Source organism: Paramormyrops kingsleyae, chromosome 24, assembly GCF_048594095.1.
Source record: "Paramormyrops kingsleyae isolate MSU_618 chromosome 24, PKINGS_0.4, whole genome shotgun sequence".
NCBI lineage: Eukaryota > Metazoa > Chordata > Actinopteri > Osteoglossiformes > Mormyridae > Paramormyrops > Paramormyrops kingsleyae.
Genome location: NC_132820.1, coordinates 15,620,058 through 15,628,296, shown reverse-complemented (window position 1 = coordinate 15,628,296; position 8,239 = coordinate 15,620,058). Strand labels below are relative to the sequence as shown.

Below are 8,239 nucleotides of genomic sequence, written 5' to 3'. Positions count from 1 at the left end.
AGTTATTTAATTTAGCAAGCTAAGATAGCGGTAGACCACCTGCTGCCGTCAGAGCAAGTGTAACGTTAGTTGCTGCATTCACGCGCATCTCGGATGGTCTCATTTCCTGATGATGTCACGTGTGTGTTGATGAATCTGATGTTTATTACAACTGTGTCATCATAGCCCCAGAGAACAAATATTTCAATCGACAGTTCAGGCATCTAAGCGGCACCGAAATGAGGCACCGAAATTCGCGTTCTGTTTCGGTCCGGTACATACCGGTTATATTGGTACCGGTTCCGTATCGGCACCGGATTTCGGTACCCAACCCTAGTCAGAATTACCAGAAAAATGAAATTACGTGGCTCATCTTTTCATTAAAAAAATTGATAATTGTTTTATATGATGGAATGGTGCATTGACAATGGCATGAACTAAACAGATGTGGCAGCATTTACCTAAAACTTGGGAAATGCTGATTTGCAGTAGCCACACTAATTTTCATGCAATTCTTAAACTGAAATAAAACATAATATATACTCATATGCTAATATATACTTTAACTCCATGTTAAAGTAATCGTGACAAAAGTTTAAAAATTAAATGCTGAGGATATTTTGAAAAGGCAAACCTTTGGAGCATTATTCTGGAGCATTTGATAATTAACATTTAAAAACCAATTATGTCTGAAAATTTCTAACTCTGTTGTGACATACCATTACTTATGATGTTGCTGTCATATACAAAATCACTTCTGAGTTTTCGATTAGCCTGGCATTTCTTTGGAACCTCTTCATCACTATTCTCAGTTGCTGTGGTTACGTCATATTCTTCACACTCTTCCATACTGTCTGAAAAGCAGAAAGTAACTGTTTTCCAATGCCTTCGTCACTGCTTTGACATAAATTAATTTCATTATTTGACATAAATGAATTTCACTTATGAGAGGAATGTTTAATCTTTATGAGCTTAATTTTTCTCCATTTCTCTACATCAAGCTCAGCACACTTCTTGTGTAAAACGCTAATATTGGTACACACTGGCCAGAACACATTTGTATCCTTGATCCAGTTGAATGGAATAACACCCTCTTCGCGAGTATTCTCCATCTAGACAGCCCACGCCCATTTCTTTCTCTCCATGCTATGGGGGCAAAATAAAATTACAAAGTTTTTATTGGAGAACCTATTGCTTTAGATCATTAATCACATAATCACATTTTAGCAAGAGATTGAGCTTGGGCAAAGCTCTCTTGACAATAATTAGTAATAAAACATCAAGACGTGATGGCATTTTCTACTTCTAATTTCTTGCCTACATATTAAAGAAAACTTGCAAAAACGACCAAAAAAATAATATCAGCAGTTACCCTTTCAATGGTGTTCATCGGCATGTAAAACAGGCAACAACACGTGTCCATTCCGGTTCTAGACCATTGATGTTTGGGCAGTATTAGTATGGGAGGTATTTTCTGCAAAAAATAAAATGAAAATGATAAAAAGAAAATACAATCTCCACTTTGCCATTTAGTTTCCAAAGTCTTTGCACAAAAATTAAAATAAAAATGAAATACACCATTTGCATTTTAAATTTCCACTCATGTATGAGTCAGATGTAAAAAATTAAAAACCCTTTTTGTATTTTCATTTTCAAGTTCACTACATGCAAATATATGTTAATCGGAGCGGGGCGGTGGGCGGAGCTATGGATCACTGCTGCGATTCCGTTGTCTTCGTGTTTCTTGGCCATGGTCAACCTTGTCACCCAAACTAATGACAGTCACACGCGGCTTAAGTTAGCTACTTATCTGCAGCTTCCGATTAGTTTAGCTTCTTATTCGTAGCGTCTTATTTCGGGGCTTAAGTTAATTCCAGCTTCCTTATATCAGAGTGTTCGCAGCTGCACATGCTACAGTTTTTAGTTAAGACATTTTGAAAATACGAAATAAAATATGTCGTGCGATATAATGGCAGGTATGCCATTACACAAGCATACCTTTCATGATCGCTGCATTATAATGCTATATCAATAACATTACAGTACACAAAACGTGCCGTCTATATTACTTGTACAGTTTTCGGTACTGCATAAAACTGCTGATAACATGAATAATCTGACAACAGACAAGAATAATTAAGTAGAATTAAAAATCCTATCTCAGTGGGACAAGGACACACGTGATTCCGTTAGCTGTAAACCATAATGTTTTACTACTATGAATCTTAAAAAAAAGTAATTTAACTAACTGACTGACTGTTTAATATGTAAAACAAAGTATTTACTACTCACATGAGCTTCGAAAAACGTCGAAATCCTGGTCACTGGACGACAGGAGAAATCCGCGCAAAAGAGTCTGCAGTCGTTGTAAATCCAGGAAAAAAAAACTTTCAAATTTGGGTGACGTCATACGCACTGACAACGTCGCGACGCTATTTTTCCATTTTGTATATTATTTATTCTCACCTGATTTTTTAAAATAAAATACTAGACAATCCGTCACTAGATCACAAAAATAAAACAGAATGCTGAAATAAAAGTGTAGCTGCAGATAACAACCTGTTAGTGTTCCAAACACGCGGTTGCCGACAGTGCCATAAAGTTTATCGAGTTATCGAAAATACAATTGTGGGTATGTTCAGTGACTAGTTTAAAAAGACATCACATAAAGTGTTTTAAATCTGTCTAGGAGCCATATGAAAAATGTACAAAATCATTATGGCCTACTTTAGAACTTTACAACAGAAAAAGCAGAGGTTGAGTTACACTCTGATTATCTCTATTCTGTGTTTACATATACATGCAGATTTACAATTTATGAAAAACATGCAAAAATATTTTTCCTGTTTGAACTAAAATTGTATTCGGTGGGCAAAGATTGATAATGGAATCAAAAATTCCACGTGGATTTAGTACATCTTTTCCACATACTTAAAATCATAATGGATCTACGTGGATATCAAGTGGAAACTGGTGGATCCAGCACTTCACCAAATATCCATCAAAAACCCATATGGATAACACGTGCTGTGCCCACTGGGAATATTATTACAGAGAAAGGACAAGAACATGGCCCAAACAGGTATTTTATTAGCATAATCACTTGTTTTGTGAAAATTACAATGTGACAAATCCCAAGTGTCTAAACTGCCTTCAAATGAACACAACACCAGCCCAAATCCTTAAACTTTAGGCCACCACTGCGCTGTATGTATTTGTTTGTTCTAATTGTCACATAAGCTACATAAATTAATAAATGAAATTTAAAACAACCTAATTGATTTAAATATATTTGGGAATATATATAAGCAATGTATTGGCCTATAGTATATGAATCGATGTATTTACAATCATATATTTCACATATATTTGAGAAATATATGGTATGTGAATATATTGCTTAAAATATATTTTTAAATACATTTTTTACTTCGACAACATAAATTCAAATATATTGCAATATATTTCATTTCTGTATGGGGAAATGTACCTGAATACACCATTACCATGCTGTACCCTCAAAAAGTTACTAATCTATCCTTTTAAGGTACAATCTCTGAAAATTTAAGGTGGTATAACTGAAATACATGCACAACCAACAGGTATATTTAAATATTCAGTACAAAAGAATGGTCACATCGCTTTGAGTGGTGTTACAAATACTTCAAATTTAATACAAATACAATCAATGTTAATATCAAATCCATCAATTCAGTTATTAGAATGCATTAATTAATAAAACATTAATTTGTCATTCAAAATGCATAACACCCAACATACATGTAAAATTATGCATTTCATCATGGACACGAACAATTATAAAAGCCTCACTGAGGGTATACGAATTTACATGGAATTTTGAGACACTGAAGTCTTTTGCCCTTTAACACATACAAAATACATTGAAATCAAAACAATTTTATGTGTTCTCAAATCAATGAACTAATTCTCAATCTTAATGGGTATAGGAATGGCCAGACAAGGAACAAGTGGGCAGATTATACTAAATATTTCAATGGTACATACAAGGCATCATCAACTAAATACACATCTAGGACCTGAAAATCCACCTCATCCCCTGGGTGTAACAATGTCCAATTGTGGTCACATTTGACTCTATGCATGAACATGACTGTCAAAAGACAGTGGACACAAAATCTTTCCACATAACACTCAACATGTATCGACATTGATTATGCATTTCACCCTCCAAAATAGTGGGATTTTTTCAGCATGGACATGACCAATGACAAAAACATCTTCCAGGGTGTATTTCACACTATTTACATGTAATTGCAAAACACGCTAAATCATTTTGCCCTCAAACTGTACATCTTGAAAGGCATGATGTCCTTTCAAACTCTTCTGTATGTGTACTGGAAGTGCTGAAAATGGTGTGCTTATGCTTCTGCTGTTGGACCTTTCAAATTCACCCAATAAATTGGAAGAAAACTCTCAGCATTGTTTGAGCTGATGCCGAATACATTGCTACTTCTTGACATGTCCTTAAAATATTGGTGCTTGCTTTCTTATCTCATGCACCATAAGTAGCGCAGGAGTCCATACATTGAAATTAGTCACAGGTAATGAATTAAGTAATGAACATAAAGATATTACTCATCTATATTAACCCTTAGGAGTCTGAAGGTGTTTTGGAGCCCTGAAGAGATTCTGACATGTCCTGTATTTTTCAGTTACTTATAAACATATAAATGTCTAAAGTCTAATAACGTATTCAGCACAAACTGGGCTACAATAATATATGAGCAGCATGTATGTACAAGTTTGTATATTGGAGGAAAAAAGTCATGCGTGATTATTGAAATCAACAAAAAAATGTCACTGAAATAAGACCACAAAACACATTCATGACATTTGTGTACAAGACTTTTGTGACCTGGATCTTGTAGTGTAGAGGTTTTACTTCAAAATGATGTGACAATCATCTCGCTCACTCATTTACCGAAAACAATATTCATTTCAATTTTCGAAGACACTTTTTGTTTAGAAAGGCGTGAATGATCATGAATAATGCTGTGATTCACACCAGAGAAGACAAAGACCCACATAATGAGCTGTATAAATGACCCCTTTCAGTCAGGTATGGGACAGAGGAAAGTGCTACAAGAATGTTTAATCTAGGGACTGGGGGGGACAGGGAGGTTACACTGCAAAAAGTCTAACATGCAGTTGTTCATTCAATCTAATAACTGCCATTCCAAACAGAATAAAATTATTGATTTGATAGTGAAACTCATTCTTTTTGTATTCTAAAACATCACTTTTGATTTGTATGGAACTAATTATCCGTTCCAATGACACAACACAAAGTTTTTTATTTCTCTCAAAACGTATATTTGTTTTCATAATATTTTTAATTTGAGTGGAATTCCATTTGCACTTGAACGCAACCACGAACAGTCCGATCACTTCTGCAAGGCTGGACGGGAGCATCGTGTCACATCGCCGATGGATTTCATCCGAAAATAAACGTAAGTAAATCCAAGTGAGTTACGAAAATTTTTGTAATTTGTGTTGCCAAAATTGCAAAGAAATAGTCCCGTTTAAGCTGTGTCACCAGCCTCCACCAAAGCTAGCCATCTAGCTGACACGATCCGACCGGCGACGTTCGAGCTGGTAAACATATTAACCGGCAACGGTATGACAGTCGGGAATGCAAGTTGATCAAAAGCCCTCACTAGCTACATCCAGGGCGAAACAAATATTGTTTAAGGATCAAGCTACTGGCTACCTAGCGTTGCCACATGTATCCGCGGTGCACACAGCTAGCTAGCATCGGTTATGTTACATTCGTAGTTAAACGAGCTCTGCTACACACTCTGAGCATCGTTTGAAATTGCGCTTAAGCTTGCGTGCGATAAAAGAACTTAAAGGTGCGTGTGTGTATATTTTTTATATATATATATATATATATATATATATATATATATATATATATATATATATATATATATATATATATATAAAAAAAAAATATACACACACGCACCTTTAAGTTCTTTTATACTAATATGCCTTTAGTCATAGTTTACAGATTGGGAGTAAATGTTTTAATTTTTTGGTGTATGAAGTTATTTAATGAAAAAAATGTATTGTGCGCTGTCTGCTCCTGTACAGATCAATGCAGAGTTTCTGCGGGTTACTGCAGTTCCTCTGCTAACCAGATTTATGGCCCAGCTGGACAAACATTCCCCGCAACTTCTAAAAATCATCAGAAAGAAAGGAGGGACAGCCAAAGAAAAAAATGCCACAATCCTGGCGTTTCTTGATCAGGTATGATGTATATAAGTAACTACTAATATGACACTTAGCATTTTAATCCCTATATCTGATGAGGATATGTATCCTGTTCCACTTTTATTTAGTAAATATAAGTGATTATGGTTATACGCATAGTAAGGCAAATGCTGTGTCTTTTTTTAAAATGTTAAAAGAAACTGTGTGTGGCTTGAGTCAGAGGATGTGTGCGCTTTGGAAATGTCCTTTCCACACTGCAAGCAGATGTCCTTCCTCTGGTGCATACACAGTAACATTTTTGTTACTTACATTAGTACTCTCACTGCCTAGCTGCGGCCTTCTCCCTTGGTGGGGAGCCATTGTTGCATTTGCAAAGTGACCAGTTCTAATGACAGCTCTTCCACAAACCGTTGAGATGCTTCTATAATGCCTTGGTTACAGCTCAAATCCACATTTATCCACACCAAAAACTAGGTGAAAGCAAAGACATCCAGAATGAGAACATGTCAAGGACCACTGGCTGGTCTTGTGAGAGAGCTGTAAAATGCAGTTTTGGCCTGACCAGTCAAAGAGCCATCCAGTTCTCCCTCTTCCAAGGAAGACTGCTAGTGGCCTCTGACATCATTTTGCTCTATCCTGTATGACTGCTTTCAATTAATTTGTCCTAGGGAGCCAATCTGGAACCAGGGCAAACTGGACAAGAACCAACTGTTTGGAAAGCTGAGAAAAAACAGCTTGCCTCCACATTGCATAGTAACCCTTTTGAATGTCCCTGCAGGATGCCGATGCTGATATTAGGAGGGAGTGTGTCCTTAAATCTCTTATCATCTACCTTGGAGAACGTGTTGAGGACCTGATAAAAGAATACATGGTATGTGTCCAGATCTTTTCTGTCTCTACATGAGATGCAACTTAGTTAATCTTTGGGTAAACTTGTCAGCTTTGCTATTGGATGCAGTGATTAATCAGTTCAGTTCAGTACTTTATTGTTCCACAAGGGGAAATTTGGTGCACAGCAGCAGTCAACAACAGTCGTGGCACAATTCACACATAAACAGTGCAAAAAATAATAAATAAGTTAAAATTACAACGAATAAAATCATGAAAATCATTAATCTACATTAAAATGTGGCAAATTTGGTCAGAGTTGATTAAGAGCTTTGATTGCACTTGGGACAAAGGAATATTTGTACCGAACCATCAGCGTTTTATCAATGCTAAAATGATTCAGTCGTCTTAAAAAATAGTCGTTGCTGGCCCTTCTTGCAGATCACTGCAGTGTTTTGATTGACGCTGAGAGCATTGTATATAATGGTTCCCAGGTACTTGTAACTGTCCACAGTATCCACCACAGATCCCCTGATAGTTGTTGGTACAGCAGGGTGGGGAGTTTTCCTGAAGTCTGTACTGAACGATTAATTGACTAATCAATGACTAATCAAGTATTGAATTTATGGACCAGTAATTTGATGATCTATTAATTTTTTTTGAGTCTTTTTTTTCTGCAAAGAATGAAAAGTCAAAATTCTATGAATTCCAGTGTCCTCAATATGATTATTTTCTGGCTTCTGTAGTCTATGATAAGAAAGTGGATATCTTTGTATTCTGGGCTGTTGGTTTTGTCTTCTTGGGCAGTTATCAACATCTTAACCATTTTACAGACTAAAGGCCAAACACAATAATCACTTTAATTTTACTTTTTTTTATATCAGTAGCAGCCTAATATTGGCCGCAAAGTTGATTAAAATGTGTCATTTTCAATGAAGTAACAATCTTTCCTGTATTTTGTATTTATTTGCACATAATTAAAGCAACAAATATAAAAGTAATTGAATGATTATGCAATTCACAACGAATTTAGTCAAACAATTGTTAGAATAGTCTGTAACTAATCAACTTTCAAAATAGTCGTTAGTTGTAGTCCTAGATTTATCAGGTGTGCCAGACTGCAGTTGTTCACTTACACATTTTGTCCCATTTTACATCAAGATGTCTCAGAAAG

The 8,239-nt window shown here is 35.7% G+C and overlaps 2 long non-coding RNA genes across 2 annotated transcripts; one reads left to right on the top strand and one right to left on the bottom strand.

The window, feature by feature from the left end:
• Positions 1-1,076: 1,076 nt before the first annotated feature.
• LOC140582470 (uncharacterized) lies at positions 1,077-2,483 on the bottom strand. Its single transcript, XR_011985449.1, has 3 exons — positions 2,272-2,483; positions 1,352-1,453; positions 1,077-1,125 (listed from the first exon to the last, which is right to left on the bottom strand). It is a non-coding gene; the product is annotated as an uncharacterized lncRNA (long non-coding RNA).
• A 2,884-nt stretch (positions 2,484-5,367) lies between these two features.
• On the top strand, positions 5,368-7,319 carry LOC140582469 (uncharacterized). Its single transcript, XR_011985447.1, has 3 exons — positions 5,368-5,471; positions 6,118-6,273; positions 7,016-7,319. It is a non-coding gene; the product is annotated as an uncharacterized lncRNA (long non-coding RNA).
• The last annotated feature ends 920 nt before the right edge of the window (positions 7,320-8,239 follow it).